This window comes from Pongo pygmaeus, chromosome 13 (assembly GCF_028885625.2).
Source record: "Pongo pygmaeus isolate AG05252 chromosome 13, NHGRI_mPonPyg2-v2.0_pri, whole genome shotgun sequence".
In the NCBI taxonomy this organism is placed as follows: Eukaryota; Metazoa; Chordata; class Mammalia; order Primates; family Hominidae; genus Pongo; species Pongo pygmaeus.
In genome coordinates, this window is record NC_072386.2 from 79668797 (window position 1) to 79690927 (window position 22131).

Sequence of the window (22131 nt, forward strand, 5' to 3'; positions counted from 1 at the left end):
GTGCCCACATGCCCAGGATACATCTCATCACCTAGGTGGATGATCTGAGCATCTACTGTGTGTAAAGATACACATGGCTGGGATTTTGAACATGAATAGACGTGACCCTTTGAATTAACCTCGAAAACAACTTGTGACTCTAATCAGGTTTTTTTGTTCCTATCTCCCATGACATAGGGCTCAACTCTAAGCTTTCAGAAAGCATCTCTTGAAAATAAAATCTTGGATGTTGTAGCAAGTGCTGAGTACATGCTCTTCAGCTCCTAGCCCCACCCTACTACTGTGAAAGTGCATGCCTGTAAACTGCCACCCTCCAGCATCTTTTTCTGGCCATTAGAGCCTGATTTTCCTGAAGATTCAGCAGGTTGGAATGCCAAAGAAGTAATACCCTAACTGCACCCAGCAGTGTTCCACCAGTGGCTATGGGAGTGGCTCACACACTCCAGCTACCTCCCCTCATGGGACCGGGACCTGGAGTTCCCAAGAGGGATTAGGCTCTAGTTGTCCGTGGGGCAGCTGTTTTATTGTCACCTTCCCTGTCCTGTCTCTCTTCCTGTCTCCACTCCCTACAGTGCTCCCAGAGATAACTTCCCAAATTTGCTGCCTGCCCTTGGATGTTATTTTAGGGTTGGCTTCTGAAGGAACATAAACGAAGACAGACAGATATGCTGGGTAGCTATGTGTAAGATCATGCTGAAACATAGCCAAGAACAAGGCACTCAGCCACTCCCAGGTTTAAAATCAAGTTTCCTACGTTGTCTCTCTGGTCTGAATCTGAGTGAAAGCCCAGGCTCCTGCGTCATCTGGGCCACCTAAGGATCTCCCTCCAGCCTCTGGGTGCTGAAGCTCCACCTGCCCTCACCACATCACAGGAAACCGTGAGCACATCCTCCTGTCTTCTCCAGCAGTCTCTTCAGTGAGCGCCTGCAGAACTGCATCTAGAGCACAGGGCTAATATTGTCACCTTCCCTGTCATGGCTCCCTTCCTGTCTCCACTCCCTACAGTGCTCCTGAGAGCCGGGAGCACTCCCTGATTCGTTTTATCTTCTGCACAACTGTTTGGCTGGAATAGGAAGCAAATGGCATGGAATTTGCATATGAAAAGCCATTCCCACCTGCGTCCTTGTGTCTGTAAGGATAGGAGGATCCAGTCTTCTTATCTGGTAATTGGTCAACTGGGACCGAGGGTTAGTGGGAAACCTGTGTGCCCCTACAGGCAGGAGGGGGACGGGGTGACCCTCTCAGGTGGCTCTCAGTCTGCCAGTGTCCCTGGATTGTTTCCAAGCCTAGGGTTCACCTGGGACAACTGGGCAGGGGGCTAGCACTGGAGGCAGCCCCTTCCTGGGTGTACTGATGAATCAGGCTTCCCTGGGGCTCTGGGGAGGGTGATACCCCTTGCCCTCCCCTTCCAGAACCTTGTGCACACCAGGTGCTCACCCTGGAGCTGCCTCCCTCCAGTCTCCCAGGCTCAGGCTTAGCTGCCTCTCAGCAACATTTCCCTTTGCCCACAGAGGCCTCCTCTGCTCTCCCAGCTGAGTGTTCACCACTCTTTATTTTATTTTAAACTTTGTTTGGGTTAAAGTGTTTTCTTTCCTCCCTGACTGTTTTTCTCATCTTCTGCTGCCTTTTCCTTCCAATTGCGGGTTCTTAGGTTCAGAGCCTGGGAGGCTCAACAGTCCATCTGGTGTTTGTAGATGGCCTCAGGGGACCTGATGCATGTCCACAGGCCCTTTGGAGCTGAGGGGTGGATAGGACACCTGGGGGCACACAGTCCCCCACCCCATGCTGCTGGGACAGGACACACTGACCTGAGGCTCCTTCCGGCTTCCTGTGTGGCTCCTGGCCTCACCATGGGAGTTATGAAATCAGAACTGGTGACTGCCACATGCCTGGGGCCTCAGCCACAGCCAAAACCTAAACCGAATGAAGTCAAATCCCTACCTTAACCCATCTGGAAACAAAAACAGTCCCAAAGAAGAGAGAGACGTGAGCCATTTTGGACAGGTGTGTGATTCTGAAATTGAGGGAATGAGCAAGAAACAGAAATGCGCTCACCAGACCAGTTGCTGCATCCACTGGGCAGTCTGGAGCCGTCTGTGTGTGTGTGTGTGTGTGTGTGTGTGTGTGTGTGTGTGTGTGTGTGTGTGTGTGTGTGAGAGACGCTGACGAAGAGTTTTGAAACACTGAACTGGCAGGGACTTGGAGGTGGAACTGTGTGACCAAATGCTTTTAAAAACGATTAAACTAACTTTACAGAATTCATCCTGAGGAGGGAGAAATGGGCCCTGTTGTAAGGCTCTGGATGTGGGAATTAAAATGCATGTACTGGCTCGGCCCGAGAGCTGAATGCACTCTTAAGGAAACTGAATCTTTGCCACAGTCGGCAAGCTCAATAGCGATGATTAAACATTTAATCAGACGCATGATACTTTGTTGTGTGTTCATTGTGGCTACAGGAAAGGGTGCTGTAACAGATCTTTAAATAGCAAACCCGCGGCTAAATTTCACTTCATCCATCAAAGGCTGCTGCTATGCAATGACCTAATTTTAGCAGCTTATCAATCCCCCAGTGCTTGTTAGTTGATGTAACTTTGATCCTCTGATGCTAGATGACTTTTGTGCTGAATATAGCTAGAATTTAATATGAATCACTTGGATGGCTGCCCAGCTGAGCTCAACTGTATGAGAGACAGAGAGAGAAATAGAGGATTCGGGCTACCGAGGTGAATAATAATATACACATAGGCTTCCTTTTTTTTTCTGGGCCAATCAACTCCATATCGCTAGGCATGTATTTCAAGCACAATACCCTTGGACTTTTGTTTTATTTCTCCCTCCTAAGCAATGAGACTCTTCTCCTGGCAAACATACATAGGAGGTAATAATAAGCTGCTACTGCCAAGATTTGATGACAGTGTCAATAATTGCAAGACATTTTAAATGAATTTTTTCTGAGCAAATCATTGCCTTTTGCAATGAGCGTTTACTTCTACACAGGAAGAGAGGAGCTGAGATGTTACGAAGGAGCAGAGAACATCTTTAACATCCCTCCTCCTCTCTCATTTTCTAAATTATTAGATCGTGCTTTTTCGGCTTTCCTACTGTCTGGCTTCTCATATGAATTTTGAGATTTCCTTCCGTCCTCCTGGCTCTTTGGCAGAACCACCTGTGTCCCAGGCATCCTTCCTGGACGGGTGTGGCTGATGCCTCACTCTCCTCCATTTGCCCTCATTGACATTATTTCTACCCATAAAATAGGGTCCTGTGGTTTATGTTCTTCATTTTCTGAACATGGCAGGTAAAGCTTCCCAGACAGGAGGCCTGGGCAGACACTGAAACACACCGGACTCCCGGATGGGCCTGGCCCCGGACAGCCTGCTGGGGTCTCGCCCACCCTGTCACTCCACCACTTTCTCATCCAAGTCGGGAAAGTGTTTTCATTTCTTCTAATTTCTCCTTCCAGTATTTAACCACTGCCTGCTTAAAACCTCCTCCACTGCAGATTGGGGGTGGGGGGGTTGGGAGGAAATACAGCTTAATCTGACTTGGCTACTGGTTAGCAGCTTGGTAGAGGAGGAAACAGGACTCCCCATCTCAGGGAAGTCTGTGGATCTCAGGGTATTTCATCTCCCTGGGATTCCTGTCCTATTATCTAGGGTGTCCTTTGAAGAAGCTGTCATGGTACAGGAGGCCTTTTCAATGGATATAAGGTGCCTTAAGATCCTGAAAAGAAAGATTCCTTTAAAAAGAGATAATAAGCTTCTGTAATAAAGTGTCCCAAATGAAATTTACTTAAATATACACACTGTTCAAACTAGCTTCTAGGTAGCTTGAGAAATGGCAGTGCCACAGCAGCGGTCCCCAACCTTTTTGGCACCAGGGACCAGTTTTGTGGAAAACAGTTTTTCCACGGATGGGGGTAGGGGAAATGGTTTTGGGGATGAAACTGTTCCACCTGAGATCATCAGGCATTAGTTAGATGATTCTCATAAGGAGTGCGCAACCTAGATCCCGCTCATGCTCAGTTCACAATAGGGTTTGTGCTCCTATGAAAATCTAATGCCGCCACTGATCTGACAGGAGGCGGAGCTCAGGCTGTAATGCTCACTCACCCACCACTCACCTCTTGCTGTGTGGCCCAGTCCCCAACAAACCATGGGCCGATAGTGGTTCATGGTCCAGGGACCGGGGACCCCTAATCAATGGGACACTATGGCTAGAGAGGAACAGAACATTCTATTTCACACACTAACTTTTCAGTAATAACAAAATACTATTTCTGCAGACCAGCCCTGCCAACACCTTCATCTTGTTTCACATTTGCGAAGGTCGGGGAGGCATCTGGAGCTTCTTGACACATCAGCCCAGAAGGCTGCCTGTGGGCTGGGTCGGCTTCAGGCCTGCAGGTCAAGGTAAGGGTGCATCTGTGAGTGCCTGTAGAGCCAGCTTATGTCTGAGATTCTGTCCTGGGAAAATCCTGCAGTGGGAGAGTTGGGGAGGGGCAAGGAGGGTTACTTGAGATTCACAGGAGAGGATCTCCGATCTTCATGCCATCGAATGCTCAGACTCATTGGTCATGGTTCAGCTATAACTGTAACAGGGCCAGGTGCTTTGCCTTCTACCCACCAGAACAGATAAGGTGGAACACAGTTTGAGAGGCAGATGAGAAACTCCCCACAGTGTGTATGAAATAATGATGCAAGCACCATAATAATTCAAAGAAACACTGATAGAATGCTTACTGTACCCTCAGGTACAGTAAGTGCTGTCTAAGTGCTGTCTATAGATAATCTCATTTAATCCAATTCCCTTAGAAGGTAAGTACAGTCATCTCTCAGTATCCATGGGAGACTGGTTCCGGTACCCACTGCAGATACCAAAATCTACAGATGCTCAAATCTCATATAAAGTGGTGTGATATTTGCATATGACCTATGCATAGCCTCCTGTATATGTTAAATCATCTCTAGATTACTTATGACATCTAATACAGTGTAAATGCAATATTTGTTATACTGTATTGTTTACATACATTACATACAGTGGCAAAAAAAAAGTCTGTACATGTTCAGTGCAGACTCAATCATTTATTTTTTTCCCCCAAATATCTTCTGAGGTTGGTTGAATTCATGGATGCAGAACCTGTAGATATGGAGGGCCAACTGTATTATTGTTTCTACTTTATAGAAGAGTAATTGGAGGCCCAGAGAGGTCACGTACTGTACCCTAGGTCACGCAGCTAGGAACTAGAAGAGTCAGGATTCAAACTTAGGTAAAGTCCAGAATGTGTGCTTTGGGACCACTAGGCTATACAGTCTCTAAATGACTAGCAATCTCCAACAAATGTTCTTTGACTCCTCCAAAAATGACTTGCTACACCTCAGTGAAAGCAGCCAATGGCAGGCTCTGTGTTAAGGCCCTGGTCAGTAGTTGCTGTTCGCTATGGGGGTAGCATTGTGCTCTGGTGCCTGATGGCCCCAGATGTGTTGAAATCCAGGCTGAATCCTGGCACTGATACAAATCAGGGGTTTCAGTCTGAAGGTGGTTTTAGTCCATGGGTTTGGGCTGAGAGTCTGTGTCTGGGCAGTGCCAGCACTGATGTTGACAATACTGTTGTAAGTATCTGGCTTAAGTTGGTCATCCCAGCGACATTCCTCAAGATTGGCTTGGATTTGTGGGGGAAAAGGGCACCAGCGGGGGAGAGGTTTTCTGCTGTGTTGAAGGGTCCACAGCCTGGAATCATGTGGGAAACACTGGAGTAATCCATCTCCAAAGCAGTATAGGCAGACCCCAGCACCACAGAGCTCAGCTCACAGAGCAGCCCAAGGCAGGGGAAGGCTCTCCAGGTTGCAGACTTCACTCTTCGGTGGTTAGCAAAGGATAATAGGACCCTTAAAAGATCCTAAAACATAGAACAGAGACGAAGAGTTCATGAACGGAAAATGATCAAGTGCCTGGAATGACGCCTATAAAAGGAAGGAGTATTGAGAACATCTCAGAGGAAGCCAAAGCAGGTGAATGCAAATTGGAAGAGAGGTCAAGGGGTGAGAGCAGAGGGAGGGAACTGTCTGTGATGTACTGAACTGTGTCCCCCCTAAAATTCATATGGTAGACCACCAACTCCCAGTACCTCAGAATGTGACTGTGTTTGGAGATAGGGCCTTGAAAGAGGTGATTAAAGTGAAATGAGGTCATAGGGTGGCCCTAGCTCAATCTGACTGGTCTCCTAAGAAGAGGAGATGAGGACACAGGCACAGAAAAAAGGCCATGTGCGGACATAGGGAGAAGATTCCATCTACAAGGCAAGGAGAGACCTCAGGAGAGACCAACCCTGACGACAACTTGATCTCAGACTTCCAGCCTCCAGGACTGTGAAATGTTACATTTCTGTTGTTGAAGCCACACAGTCTGTGGTACCACAGCTGCGCAGCCCCAGCTGATGAATATACTGCCCTTCTCACCTCTCCAGGGCCAGTTGGTGTCTTATGGAGCAGCCTTTAGGACTCACAGGTATAAGCTGTGCTCCTGGAAAACTGCTATCGCCGTTTAAAAAGAGGGGCATTTGGCCCATTTCCACTCAAATGCATAAACACTGCAATCTCAAAGTGCTTGTTCATTGATTCACTTGTTCACCAAGTTCCTCTAATGGCAACCCCAGTCCACACAATTATCTGCCCCTTGCCAGCCCTGTTCTTACGACTCAAAGGTCTGTGCTGGTGGAGTACTGGCATAGGAGGTGAGGGGTGTGTGGCATCCTTTGGGATACCAGGAGGGAAATATCAGTAGCATCTGGGTAGAGTGGGCTTTTCCAGGGGGAAAGGAAGCCTGAGTGTGGTTCAGCCGGATGCAGGCTGTTTCTGAATGTTGGAGGAGGAGGTTTATGGTCACTGCTGAAAAGGAGCAGGAAATGGCCATGCCGGTCCAGCATAAGCACCCAAGCTCCCCGTTCCGACTGGACATTGATCTTGTCCCGTGTGGGCCATGCATGTGACCCAGGGGCAGGGCTGCGGGGCCTGGGCTCTGCAGGCATGCATGGGCACGTGGTCATAGAGACTAGACTCCACCTCTCTGTCTCTCATTCCACATGGGACTGAGGTGGTAGAGGGGTCAGAACTGCCATTCCGAGTCGGGGACAGAGAGCCCACAGTTCCAGAGAGAGGAACTGTATCAGCCCAGAGACACCAAGTATCTGCCCGTGAGCTGCAGCCATGACCCAGGGGCTCATATCTCACTGGCAGGAGTCTCAGCCCTGCAGCTGGCATAGCCAGGCATGAAGTGGGGGGCTCCAGACAGGGCTCCCTGCCCTCTGGATTCAGGGCTGTTCCCAGCTACCTGAGCATGTCAGTTCTTCGGGCAGCCATTGCTTCCTGGAACCCAGAACTTCCTCCATAGTGAGCTTGGACCTATCCCCACCTGCTCCCCACTTGTGTGACACTCTCGAAGCTCATGAAGCAAGCATTTAAGGCAGTTTGGGTTAGAAAGGCTTACATCTCAAAAAATAATAGCTTCTCTGACACCTCACATGGGCCCAACTATTCAGAATTCCTTTTTTTTTTTTCCATTTGGCTGGTTCTGTGTAGTTCTTCAAACCTTGGCATGCTTATTTCACTTGTTGGGATAGACAGATGAATAAGTTGCTGATCCCACCACTGGGGACAGCAGCATCCACCAGGGACTGGCATATTCAGGTGAGCTCTCGTGATGGGTTCTGGATATCCACTGTATGTTTTTTGGTTTGAGGTTACCATGAGGCTTGCAAATAGTATCTTATAATCCATTATTTTAACCTGATAACAACTTAACACTATTTGTATAAACAAACAATCAAAAACAAAACCATTAAAAACTCTACACCTTAACTGCATCCTCTCCACCATCCCCCCACTTTTAAAATTTTTATTGTTTCAATTTTACTAACTATGTCTTGAAAAGCTATTGCAGTTACTTTTGGTTGGTTCATCTTTTAGTGGTTCCACTTAGGATATGAGTAGTTTATGCACCACAGTTACAGTGGTATAATATTTTGTGTTTTTCTGTGTATCTATTATGACCAGTGAGTTTTGTGCCTTCAGGTGATTATTTATTGCTCATTAATGTTCTTTTCTTTCTGATTGAAGTACTCCCTGTAGCATTTCTTGCAGGACAGGTCTGGTGTTGATGAAATCCCTCATCTTTTGTTTGTCTAGTAATGTCTTTATTTCTTCTTCATGTTTGAAGGATACTTTTTGCTGGATATACTATTATAGGGTAAAAGTTTTTTCCTTCTGCACTTTAAATAATATCATGGCACTCTCTCCTGGCCTGTAAGCTTTCCACTGAAAAGTCTGCTGCCAGGCCTATTGGAGCTCCATTGTATGTTATTTGTTTCTTTTCTCTTGCTGCTTTTAGGGTCCTTTCTTTATCCTTGAATTTTGGGAGTTTGATTATTAAATGCCTTGAGGTAGTCTTCTTTGAAATCTGCTTGGTGTTAAATCTGCTTGGTGTTGTTCTACAGCCTTCTTGTACTTGGATATTGATATCTTTCTCTAGGTTTGGGAAGTTCTCAGTTATTATCACTTTGAATAAACTTTCTATCCCTATCTCTTTCTCTCTCCTCTGCAAGGCCAATAACCTTAGATTTTCCCTTTTCAGGCTGTTTTCTGGATCCTGTAGGTGTGCTTCATTGTTTGTTATTCTGTTTTTGTTTTGTCTCCTCTGACTGTGTATTTTCAAATGGCCTGTCTTCAGGCTCCCTAGTTCTTTCTTCTGTTTGATCAGTTCTGCTATTAAAGGACTCTGAAGCGTTCTTCAGTATGCCAATTGCATTTTTCAGCTTCCAAATTTCTGTTTGATTCTTTTTAATTGTTTCAATCTCTTTGTTAAATTTATCTGATAGGATTCTCAATTCCTCCTCTGTTATCTTGAATTTCTTTGAGGTTTCCCTCAACATAGCTATTTTGAATTCTCTGTCTGAAATATCACATATCTCTGTTTCTCCAGGATTGGTCCTTGGTGCTTTATTTAGTTCATTTAGCGAGGACATGTTTTCCCGGATGGTGTTGATGCTAGCAGAAGTTCTTCAATGTCTGGGCATTGAAGAGTTAGGTATTTATTGTAATCTTCACTGTCTGGGTTTATTAGTAGCCGTCCTTCTTGGGAAGGCTTTCCAGATACTTGAAAGGACTCAGGTATTGTGATCTAAGCTGTATCTGTTTTGGGAGATGCTCCAAGCCCAGTAGCACTGTGGTTCTTCCAAACCTGTAGAGGTACTGCCTTTATGGTTTTGGACAATATCCAGGATAATTCTCTGGATTACCAGGTAATCCTTCCCCTAATTTCTTCCAAACACCATTTCTCTCTGTGTTCTGAGCCACCTGAAGCTGGGGCAGGGAGTGACACAAGCATCTCTGTGGCCACCACTGCTATGACTGTGCTGGGTCAGATCTGAAGCCAGGAAAGCACTGAGTCTCTCCCAAAGCCTGCTGTAACCACCCCCTGGCTACTGCCTATGTTCGCTCAAGGCCCTGTAGCTCTAAAATCAGCAGGTGGCAAAGCCAGCTAGGCCTATGTCCTTCCCTGCAGGGCAGCGAGGTCCCTCAGGCTCTGAGTGGGTCCAGAGGTGCTGTCTGGGAGTCAGGGAGTAGAGTCAAAAACCTTAGAAGTCTGAAGGGCAGCGAGGTCCCTCAGGCTCTGAGTGGGTCCAGAGGTGCTGTCTGGGAGTCAGGGAGTAGAGTCAAAAACCTTAGAAGTCTATCTAGTGTTCTGTTGTATTGCGGCCGATCTGTCACTCAAACCACCAGATGCAATCTTTCCCACTCCTCCCTCTTGTATTAGTCTGTTCTCACACTGCTAATAAAGACATATCTGAGACTGGGTAACTGTTAAAGGAAAGAGTTTTAATGGACTCACACTTCCACATGGCTGGGTAGGCCTCACAATCATGGTGGAAGGCGAAGGAGAAAAAAATATGTCTTTTGTGGTGGGAGGCAAGAGAGCATGTGCAGGGGAATGGCCCTTTTATAAAACCATCAGATCTCATGAGACTTATTCACTATCACCAGCACGGCATGGGAAAAGACCTACCCTCATGATTCAATGATCTCCCACCGGTCCCTCCCATGACATGTGGGAATTATGGGAGCTACAATTCAAGATGAGATTTGAATAGGGACACAGACAAACCATATCACCTCCCCTTTGCAAAGGCAGAGGAGCTGTAGCTTGCTTAACGTTCCACAGAGCTGCCAATGACTGGCCAGATAGCTAGGGAGCCCCTCGCCCTACAGCCCCTGCCACTCCAGGCCACAAGAAATACTGCCAGATTATCTCCAATGTTCCCTTAAGGTCCAAGGGCTCTTAAGTCAGCTTGTGGTGAATGCTGCCTGGCCTGGGACTCACCTTTTAGGGCAGCGGGCTCCCTTCTGGCCCAGGGCAGGTCCAGAAATGCCATCTAAGAGTCAAGGCCTGGAATCAAGGACTCTAAGAGCTTAACTGGTGCTCTACGCCCCTGTGGCTGTGCTGGTACCTAAGGTGAAAGAAAGACAAAGTCCCCTTTACTTTTCCTTCCGCTTTTTTCAAGCAGGAGTTTTGCCCTGTATCCACCACAGTTGGTAATGTGCTGAGTCTCACCTGAAGCCAGCAAATCTCAGAGGCTCACCAAGGTGCTCAATGTAGTGCCTGAGTATTATTGCTGGTTATTCAGGGCCCAGGGATTCTTCAGTTAGCAAGTGATGAATGCTGCCAGGACTTTTTTTTTTTCTTCAAGGCAGTGGGCTCCCTTCTGGCCCAGGGTGTGTCTAGAAATGTCGTCTGGGAGCTAGGGCCTGGAACAGGGGCCTCACAACTCTGACTGGTGCCCTGTGTTGATGTGGCTGGGATGGTATCCAAGATGCAAGGCAAAGTGCCCCCTACTTTCCCTCTCCTCTCCTCAAGTGGAAGGAAGGGGTCTCTTTTGGAGCCATGAGCTGTGTATCCTGGGGCTAATGGTTGGGTGATGCTAGTACTCCCTTGGCTGCCCCAGCTGGTATCTCAGTATGTCTCGTCCCCCCAATCCCTGTCCACTGTCCCTGGGTCTAGTTCAACACTAGGAACCACCGAAGAGTTGCAGTCCTTATGTCCTAGACTTCCTTTCAAATTTACTTGGAGACACAGAACACTGTAGCCTTTGGTGGCAGTGGCGAGGTTTGCAGGCACTTAAGTTGGGACCATTCCCCTCTGGCCAGGGCTGGTTTAAACACTCCATCAATGGGTGGGCATCAGCTGAGTTTGATCGGGTTTTCCTTTCTCCTCTAACAGGATTGCACTGTGTTCAATGTCTCACAATTGCTGTGTTCTCTCTCCCACGGCATCTAGAGACACTCTCTGCACCAGGCCACTGCTGCCCAGAGTAAGGGAGGGGTGGTGTCTGTGATCCAGGACTGTTTTTCCTTTCTTCTCTCTCTTTTTTTCTTTTGAGATGGAATCTCAAGCGATTCTCCTGCCTCAGCCTGCCGAGTAGCTGGGACTACAGGCACGTGCCACCACGCCTGGCCAATTTTTGTATTTTTAGCAGAGATGGAGTTTCATCATTTGGCCAGGCTGGTCTCGAACTCCTGACCTCGTGATCTGCCCGCCTCGGCCTCCCAAAGTGCTGGGATTACAGATGTGAGCCACTGCTCCTGGCGTTTCGTTTTGTTTTGTTTTGTTTTTGAGACGAAGTCTCACTCTGTCATCCAGGCTGGAGTGCAGTGGCATGATCTCAGCTCACTGCAACCTTCGCCTCCTGGGCTCAAGTGATTCTCATGCCTCGTCAGCCTCCGGAGCAACTAAAATTACAGGTGTTTGCCACCATGCCCGACTACTTTGTGTATTTTTAGTAGAGATGGGGTTTTGCCATGTTGGCCAGGGTGGTCTCGAACTCCTGACCTCAAGTGTTCTGTCTGCCTCAGCCTCCTAAAGTGCTGGGATTACAGGATTGAGCCACCAAGACTGGCCCCTCATGGTGAGTTTTGGAACAGTAACCTCAGGATTCACCTGTCTACCCGTGTGCGTTGAGGAAGGCATGTTCAGGGCCAGCTGGCATGGCAGGGCATGTGTTTTTTGACCTCACCTCCTCTCCAGGTGGGAACTGTGGTGTGGTTGGTGTCACTGCTGTGCTGCCTTTTCTGTGTTTGCATGAAGTTGCTTACCTGGGCATTCTGCTCAGGGGATGGGGTCACCAGGACTTTTTCAGAACTTCCTCCACCAGTTCCTCTCTCAATGACAATCCTCACCCTGCATGGGGTTTCTAATCTGGGTAGTAAGCCTGCACTCTGCAGCTGCCCAGAGGTCCATCTAAGAACATGCACCTTGTGATCAGCTTCTTGAAGGCCCCAGTGGGGCTTCTAAGTGGCCACCACCTTCTTGATACCCATCAGCTTTCAGTGCCACACTGTAACTTGCTTGATGTTCTGCAGAGCTGCCAACGACTGGCCAGACAGCTAGGGAGCCCTGCAGAGTACTATGACCCAGGTCACCAGGTCACCTCTCTGTCCTGGCTGATCATCCTTGTGATGGTCATCTAACCTGGCAACAGGGGCTATAGAAAAAATGCCCCCATTCAGTTGATGGCGTGTTTTATACCCAGTGATGCCTGTGTTTACAAGAGCAGAATTGATGAATAAGCCTGTGCTGACCTCCATGGGGAGACAGCTGGTTTTTGAGGCTCAGGGCACCTTCTATTTGTTGTGGACACCTGGCCCCACGTGCCTCCCTGCTCTGCATTTTGTAGTAGCAGCCCAGTGTCGGCTGAGACATTAGCCCTTAAAGCATGCCCTCTTTTGGGAAATGAGCTGCTAGTTGGCTTGAAGGTAGGAGGCTGGAGCAGCTGCTGATTTAAACATCATCAAAGTCTCAGGACACTCACATGGCAGGGTAACATTTATGTATGAGTAACAAGCAGATGGATATAGTCAGGGCGATATCTTCAGGAGGGAATGTGCAGTTTTCTTCTGGTTAAGCTCTAGAATTACTTCCACTTTATTTGTTTAGGAAGCATCAGAAAAAGGGCGACTGAAACATCGTTGGTCATCCTGTGGAGTGAGAGCTCGATGCCACTGCCTGCTGAAGTGCACCCTCTCTTGGCGAAGGCACACTCTGAAGCCAAATGCGCTCTCATCTCTTTGAAGAGTCTCCTTCTCTTCTTACTAAATGTGAGCTTGGGAGGACCTCTCCCTCCTGCAGAGTGCTGGAGACAGGTTTCCCAGAAGAGCCATCTTCTTCAGCAACATTTTCTTTTCCTGTGTAATCAGAGCCCTGCAGGAGCTTAATGCAAAGGAGAGAGAATTACACTTCACAGTAGTTCATGCATGGTTTCTGGAGCTGGGGGCTGTGCAGGCCGTTTGCTCCCAAGCTGTAGTATTCTGGGGAAAGGTGTCAAAGTGAGGCTCGTGGGCTTGTGCTGTCAAGGGCTAAATTGATCAAATCCCTCCAAATACTGATACATTGAAGAGGAGAAATCTTGCCTCTCTGCAAAGCTGGCCCCAAATGTCACTGTCCATTGCTGTGAGAGGAGACCTGGTAGATGCAGGTCATCCACTTAGAGGAAGGTGGCACCCCTGAGGTCCTTCAGGGGGACATTTGAATAGGGTGGTCCTGAACTTTGGCAAAAGGACTTAGGTGTGAGCTGAAGTGTGCTGCTGGGAGGACTGTCCTTGCATCTGCAAAGGCCTGTCTACTCTCAGTCGCTGCCTAGCCCTGTCTGCCTCCTGCAACAGCAGGAAGATGCCATGAAGGAGGCATGGTGCCTTCATTCACCCACCTGAGTGAGCTGGGTCTCCCAAGAGTCTCCTCTATAGGCACAGGACTACTTTGAGAGGGCAAAGGGAATTGTCCTGGCTTTAGGGGGATTCAGGACTGAGGGAGGATGGTCAGAGTGAGTGATGAAGACACATGGCTTCTCTTGAGGCAGAGCTCATGGGCTGAGAGCTTCAGTAAGAAGAGCGAGAGGCCCTGTAAAGAGATGAGATTACACCACAAAAGGACATGATGAGAACAAACGCATGAGTGCTGATTTCCAAGACATTGGCAGATAAATAAAAAAGAGAATCACCTTTATTGAAACTAGAATTTCTGGTTTGAAAGATGGAACAGTGCAAGCCTCTCATAAAACAGAGCCAAGACAGCAAGTCAGTGAGAAATTCCAAGCAAGAAGATGAGAGATGCCAGGACCGGAATGCCAGACAAAGATATCAGGAATCTGGTATGGAGAAGGGAACAGATGGACAAGCAATAATTAAGGCACCAGCACAAGAAGACCACCCCATGGGGGAGAAAGACTTGACTTCTCACTCTGAGAAGTCTCACTGAGACTGGAAGACTCAGCATGAAAAAATGTTAATTGTTCCCAAACTGATCTAGAGATTGAATTGTAATTCCAATCAAAATGCTGATAGGATTGTTTGTAGATATAAACAAGCTTCTTCTAAAATGTATATGGAAAAACAAAGGAACCAGAATAGCTAAAACTATTTTGAAAACAAATAAAGATGGAGGAATCACACTACTCAATTTTAAGATATTATTTAGCCCTAATAATTAAGACAGTGTAACATTGGAAAAGGGGCAGACATACCAATGGAACAGAAGTCAGAAAGTCCAGAAGACCCACAAATATGATTGATTGACTTTTTACCTACCTTATGTCAGGCTTAGTTTGCAAAATGTCACAATAGGGATTCAGGGCTTCTATTGTCACCAACTGGAGAGGAAAGCAGCTTAAAATCTTAGACATGCATGTCCAACATGTATTATATGGTAAGAAAACTAAAAACTGTATGATACCCCTAAATAGAAGAAATATTAAAAATATGGATATTGGACTTTCAAACAAACAAATGGATCATGGGAATTCAGTATTTCTCTCTCTCTCTCTCACACACACACACACACACACACAGATTTATATGTTATATATTTTACCAATTAAGACCCAATACATGACTGGACATGTTAGCTGACACCTATAATCCCAGTGTTTTAGGAGGCTGAAGTGGGAGGATTGCTTGAGCCCAGGAGTTCAAGACTGGCCTGGGCAACATAGTAAGATCTTGTCTCTCCTAAAACAAAACAGAACAAAACAAAACAAAACAACTGATAACACAGAGATACTATGCTAGTCCATATTTATGAGTAGCAATTTCAGTAACCTCTGTAAGTAAACGAGAATGGCCCAAATGATGCCTGTTAATATTGAAGATAAAACCTGTCAGTTCCATGGCATTGCAGCCAGTCTCCAAGATGGCACCAGATCATTACAACTTCCTGGTATTCACTCCCTTGTGAAGTGTTCTCCCACACTGCAGCATGCCTGGACTGTGTATGTAACAGACTGTGGCAATTATAAAAGGCATTACAGTTTCCAGCCTGGTCTCTCTCCTGGGTCACTTGCTCTTGGCAAAGCCACTGCCATGTTGTGAGGACACTCAAGCTGCCCTGTGCAGAGGTTCTCGTGGTGAGGAGTTGAGGCCTCTTGCCAACAGCCAGCATCAACTGGTTAGCTATGACAGTGTTTCATCTTGGAAGCAGATTGTTCACTTCCAGTCAAGCTTTCAGATAACTGCAGCCTGACTAACTCAATTCTCTTTTTCTCTCTTAAACAAGTTTACTGAGATATAATTTACTTATCACTAAATTCACTGATTTCAAATGCATAATTTTACAATTTCCAGTACATTTACAGAGTTGCACAACTATCACCACTATCTAATTTTAGAATATTTTCATCATGCCCTAAAGAAACTCCCTACTCATTGCAGTCATTCTCTCTCCCTACCTTCCTTATCAGGCAAGGCAGATTTGTCTTTTCTGAAAACTTAATATGATTGGAATCATACAGTCTGTATGCATTTGAGATAGGAAAAAATAAACCAAAGTGTTTTTCCTATTCTCATACATTCAACACAACACAGAACTCTTCTAAGGCCAGAGGTATGGTAGGTTTTTCCTCACAGAGCAAGCAATTCTCCTGCAGACACAGCTGGGCATCCTATAATTCAATTCTGATATGAACTGCCTGGAGATAGCGTCAGATCCCACAGATCTGATGGCTCTGACCCACAAGACTGCCCCTCTTTCAGACACCAATCACAGGTAGTAGGTTGTCACCTATACGTCTGGTTGATTGGCTTTAAATTGGAGTTCCCATGACCCTCTCTTCGGGTTTGATTAATTGGTGAGGATGAGTCACAGAAACACTAACTTGTGTTTACTCATTTATTATAAAGAATTTACTCATTTATTATAAAGAATATTACAAAGAATATATATGAATGGCTAGATAAAGAGATGCACAGGTATATTAGTTAGGGTTCTCTAGAGGGACAGAACTAATGGAATATATAATATATGGGAGTTTATTAAATATAGGCCACCTGCAAGCTGAGGAGCAAGGAGAGCCAGTCTGAGTTCCAAAACTGAGAAACTTGGAGTCCAATGTTTGAGGGCAGGAAGCATCCAGCATGGGAGGAAGATGTAGGCTGGGAGGCTAGGCCAGTCTCTCTTTTCACATTGTTCTGCCTACTTACATTCAAGCTTCTCTGGCAGCTGATTAGATGGTGCCCACTCAGATTAAGGGTGGGTCTGCCTTTCCCAGCCCACTAACTCAAATGTTGACCTCCTTTGGCAATGCCCTCACAGACACACTCAGGGTCAATACTTTGTATCCCTCAATCCAATCAAGTTGACACTCAATATTTAACCATCACAACAGGATGAGGTATATAGGAAGGGGTGCATAGCTTCCATGTCCTCTCTGAGTGTGCCACTGAAACTGTCTTTGCAGAATTATAAGTAATGTGAGAAATTGAATGTGACTAATTCCATCTTGCTTCTAACCTCACAGGCTAAATTGTTTTGTTTTGTTTTTGTTTTTTGCTTTTTCTAGCCCAGAGGCCAAGATAACTATGAGAAGGATTTAGTTTATAGTTAAATTTTGAGTCAAGGAAAACTGATTCCTACCCCACCTTATTCAGAGATTGAAGCTGCATTCCAAAAAAAGGATTAGACTTACAATAGGGGCTTGAACTTTGCTAAAGAATAGACATAGTTAAACAATATCCTGTCATCCTGTAGTGTGCTTTTCTGTAGTGCCTACTGTCCTGGAGTCAAGTAACTTGAGGTTACAAGATTTGTAACTTCCCCAACTGCTCCTATAGATTACATCACAATTGTGAAACCTAAAGAACTGGTCTTTGAGATATTTTTCAGACAGCATTTTGGCAGACCAAATGATGCCACCTGGACCTGTGACCTTATCCCAGGAACTCAGCTGCACAAAGACAGTTCTGACAGCCCTATGATTTCATCCTCAATGCAACCAATCAGCATTTCCCATTCTCTAGACCCTTGTCTACCAAAGTGCCCTTAAAAACCCTAGCCTCTGAATTCTTAGGGAGACAGATTTGAGAATTATCTTCTGTCCTCCTCACTTGCCTGGCCCTGTGATTATTAAACTCTTTCTTTGCTGCAACGCCTGCTGTTTTCAGTGCATTGACTTTTCTGGGCTGTGTGCAAGAAGAATCTTTTTGGGTGATTGCACCATCCTTCAGGAACCTTCATGGATTCATCTATACAGAAGCACTCCAAAACCTGTCCTTTATAGAGACTTCATTGCATAGGCATGATTGATTCAATCATTGGCCATTTGTGATCAACTCAACCTTCAACCCCTCTCCCCTCCCTGGAGGTTGGGGATGGGGCTGAAAGTCCAGATGCTCTAATCACAAGGTTGGTTCCCCCTGGAAACCAGCCCCTAACCTGAGGCTGTCCAGAAGCCTCCAGTCACCAGTCATCTCCTTAGCATACAAAAGGCACTTATCAGTTGGGAGGTTCCAAGTGTTTTAGGAGCCATATGTCAGGCAACAGAGGTGGTTGAAAACCAAATATATGTATTGCTTATTATAAGTCATACTATCCCAGTGTGTTTTCGTGTTTGGCTTCTTTTTTCTTTTTTTGAAATGGAGTTTCGCTCTTGTTGCCCAGGCTGGAGTGCAATGGTGCAATCTCAGCTCACCGCAACCTCCGCCTCCCGGGTTCAAGCGATTTTCCTTCCTTAGCCTCTGGAGTAGCTGAGATTACAGGCATGGGCCACCATGCCTGGTTAATTTTGTATTTTTAGTAGAGATGGGGTTTCTCCATGTTGGTCAGGATGGTTTGGGACTCCTGACCTCAGGTGATCTGCCCGCCTTGGCCTCTCAAAGTGCTGGGATCACAGGCGTGAGCCACCGTGCCCGGCCTGGCTTCTTTTTTTTAGCATTCACTTGACATTTAGGACGCAAGCACATGTAAGAACCTGACAAAAGCCCCCCAGGTAAGCCATACCTGCATTCCTTATTGACAAAGGCTGTGAGATAATAAACATTTACTGTTGCTTTCAGCCAATAAATTGTGGGATAATTTTTTAGACAGCAATAGATGTAAACCAAACATAAAATCCTAAGCCTTCCCCCGACTGTCTGAACGGACTCGCTCTAGGCCAACGGGACCCCAGAGAAACCTATAAAACGGAATTCCCGATGGGAAGAGGGGTCAGACATGCCTCATTATACACCCTGTATTCTGGAGTTCAGGCAGAACTGATCAGCGTTAACATCAAAATAGAGATTAAGAGTCTGACACCTTTTGAGGTCTCAAAAGAGACATTTACCCTCTATCCTTGGCTCTTGAAACCCCCTTATCTTAACAGGCATTTTTTTTTTCTGCTGAGTTCAAGTTCTTAGACAAAGCTGAACTCTTTCAATCAATTGCAAATCAGAAAATCTTTGAACCCAACTATGACCTGTAAGCACCCCCACTCTGCCCTGACCCTCTCCACAACTTTACAGGCTGAGCCAATGTAAACCTTGCATGTATCGATGCCTGTAACTTCTGTCTGCCTAAAATGTATAAAACCAAACTATAACCCAACTGCTTGGGACACTTTCTTGGGACCTCTAGAGACTATTCCCTGGGCCATGTTTATTCATATTGGTTCAGAATAAACCTCTTTAAATATTTGACAGAATTTGTTTTTTCCATTAATGTAGAGAACAAATACATATGAGCATGTGAATGCTGTGAGGCAACTAAGTCCCTTTGATATTCAATATACCATCAAGTCCAACTCCAAAGGTGTAAAATTTGTTAAATTGTCCACGATTAAAACTTGTGGACATGAGAAATATATTACCAGTTGTATTAGCATGTTTCGTTAATGGGATGAAATTTGTCCCTTTTTCTAATTTTTTAAAGAAAGCTGTATCCAGATCAAAAGAGAGAATCCCCAATTTATTTTTAGGTCCATGTAACAGGTTGGATGAATAAGAAAGAAATTACTTTGTGGACAGTGTGTCCCAGTGGGTGATCAAAGCAACTTGCCCTTTCAGTCTGGGACAAGCCTTCGTTGGTCAGACAGGACAGTTGTAATCCCTGGGAGACTCAGTCAGCCAGCCCCGACTTTGAGATACACTGTCAAGAAGCCATTGAAAGGACCTGCAAGGGGCTGGGCACAGTGGCTCACACCTGTAATCCCAGCACTTTGGGAGGCCACGGCGGGCAGATCACCTGAGGTAAGAGTTTGAGACCAGCCTGGCCAAAGTGGTGAAACCCCGTCTCTACTAAAAATACAAAAAAATTAGCTGGGTGTGGTGGCTGGCATCTATAATCCCAGCTACTCAGGAGGCTGAGGCAGGAGAATCGCTTGAATCTGGGAGGCGGAGGTTGCAGTGAGTGGAGGTTACAGCGAGCCGAGATTGCGCCATTGCACTCCAGCCTGGGTGACAGAGTGAGACTGTGTCTCAAAAAAAAAAAAAAAAAAAAGAGAGAAAAGATCTACAAGGGAAAGGGAAGGTAAAGAAGCAGATGCAGACCTCACACTCCAAAAGGAAGAAGGAAGAGACTCACACGTCACAAGTGTGTGAACATGTCAACACATCATGGAACGCTTAAAACAAGAGCTCTTGGTGAAATGGTTTAAATAACATGGGACTGGTAATGCTCTTGGCAACCTGAGTATGATTTGTTGTCTGAAGATGGTTTTGGCCTGTGTTCTCCTGTAGTGAAGGCTAACAATTAAGAGATTCATCTAGAGTCCAATAACAATGGTTTCAGGCTTTGAAAATATTTCTGGCTGGGCACGGTGGCTCACGCCTGTAATCCCAGCACTTTGGGAGGCAGAGGTGGGAGGATCACGAGGTTAGGAGATCGAGACCATCCTGGCTAACACGGTGAAACCCCATCTCTACTAAAAATACAAAAAATTAGCCGGACGTAGTGGTGGGCCCCTGTAGTCCCAGCTACTCGGGAGGCTGAGGCGGGAGAATGGCGTGAACCCGGGGAGGTGGAGCTTGCAGTGAGCCGAGATCAAGCCACTGCACTCCAACCTGGGAGACAGAGCCAGACTCCGTCTCAAAAAAAAGAAAATATTTCTATAAGTTTTCAGGGTAAATATTAAAACCTTTATGACACTTAAAAACAATGTTTGTGACTATGAAGTAGTCATTATTCATGAAATCTTTGGATTCTGTAATCATTTCCCCAAGTTTTCTCCTGCGACTTGCTGTGCATTATTATTCAGTAAAAGATTTGCCTTTATGCGTGAACAAGATGTTGGCATTCCTTCAAATTTATTGTTTTTTCTGTTTGCTTTGTTCCATTTTTTAAAATTAGATGTTTTTATTTTGAGATAATTGTAGATTCACATGCAGTTGTAAGAAATAATACACAGGGATCCTGTTGTACCCTTTTCCCTAGTTTCCTCCAATGGGTAGGATTTTGCAACGCTAAAATACAGTATCTCAACCAGTGTATGCACATTGATAGTCAGGATCAGAACATTTCCAATACCACAGGGTCCCTCCAGTCACCCTTTAATAGCCACACATGCTCCCCCACTCCACTGTCCTTAACCTCTGGCAACAACCAATCTATTCTCTATTTCTATGATTGTGTTGTTTCAAGAATGCTATACAGAAATCACATAGTGTGTAACCTTTTGCAGTTTGCTGGTGAAGACCCAGCACCATTTCTTGGAGATTCATCTAAGTTCAATAGTTTATTCCTTTAGATTGCTGATTGATACACCTTGTGTAAATCAAAAATAAAATTCTAAGCTCTCCTACCAACTGAATGGACCCCTCGTCTCGGCCAAGGGCAGTTGAAAGTAAACCTGCAACATTAGTTTGGCCATGATGGAACTAGGTGGTTGGATATGTCTCATTATACCTTCCTCCCTTTGGAATTCAGGCATAGCTGACTGGCATTAACATTAAAACAGAGACCTTAAGACTGACAGAGCGGACTCTTTATAGCGGCAAGATACCAACATGACAGCGGGCCTTGAAAGAAATTGAAGTATTTTTCCCAAAAATAGATTTCTTTGACATATTTTGAAATGGTCCTGCAAAGCTGTCTCTTGTGGGGAAAATCTACATTCTGTAGAGAATCCCCTTCCCTTTCCCAGGTCATTTTTCTGATCCAGGAGAGAATTTAAGAATTTGGCAACTTTTAAATTCTGATTAGAAACATTTATAATCTATTTTCTCCGAAGCCTGCTACCTGGAGCTTTCCTATGTGTAATAAGAACCTTGGCCTCCACAACCCCTAATCTTTACCCAGACCCTCCTTTCTATTGATTCCAAGTCTTTAGATAAACTCAACCAATTGCCAGTAAGAAAATCTTTGAATCCACCCGGAAGCCCCTTACTTCGAGTTTTCCCGCCTTTCCGGACCCAACTAGTGTATATCTTATATATATCAATTGATGTCTTATGTCTCCCTAAAATGTATAAAACCAAGCTGTAGCCCAGCCACCTTGGGCACATTCTCAGGATCTCCTGGGGCTGTGTCATGGGCCATTGGTCACTCATATTTGGCTCAGAATAAATCTTCTGAAATATTTTACAGTTTGACCCTTTTCATTGATATTTGGTATAAATGTACCATGGTTTGTTTAACTATTCACTGTTGATGGATATTTGGGTTGTTTCTAGTTTTAGTTACTATAAATAATCTGCTATAAACATTTCTGTGCAAAGTTTTGTGTGGATCTCAGTTTTTATATCTCTGGAGTAAATGCCCAAGAGTGCAATGGCTGGTTTGTATGGGTAATTGGATGTTTAGTTTCCCAAGCCACTGTCAAACTGTTTTCCAGAGTGCCTG

General features: G+C 45.6%; 1 long non-coding RNA gene across 1 annotated transcript in view; it reads left to right on the forward strand.

Moving 5' to 3' along the window:
• Positions 1-22131, forward strand: part of LOC129044380 (uncharacterized) — an 88264-nt gene that overhangs the window by 60561 nt on the left and 5572 nt on the right. The window contains exons 4-5 of the long non-coding RNA XR_008504660.1: positions 178-1163; positions 4286-4412. This is a non-coding gene — a long non-coding RNA (uncharacterized LOC129044380). The remainder of the gene's footprint in view (positions 1-177; positions 1164-4285; positions 4413-22131) is intronic.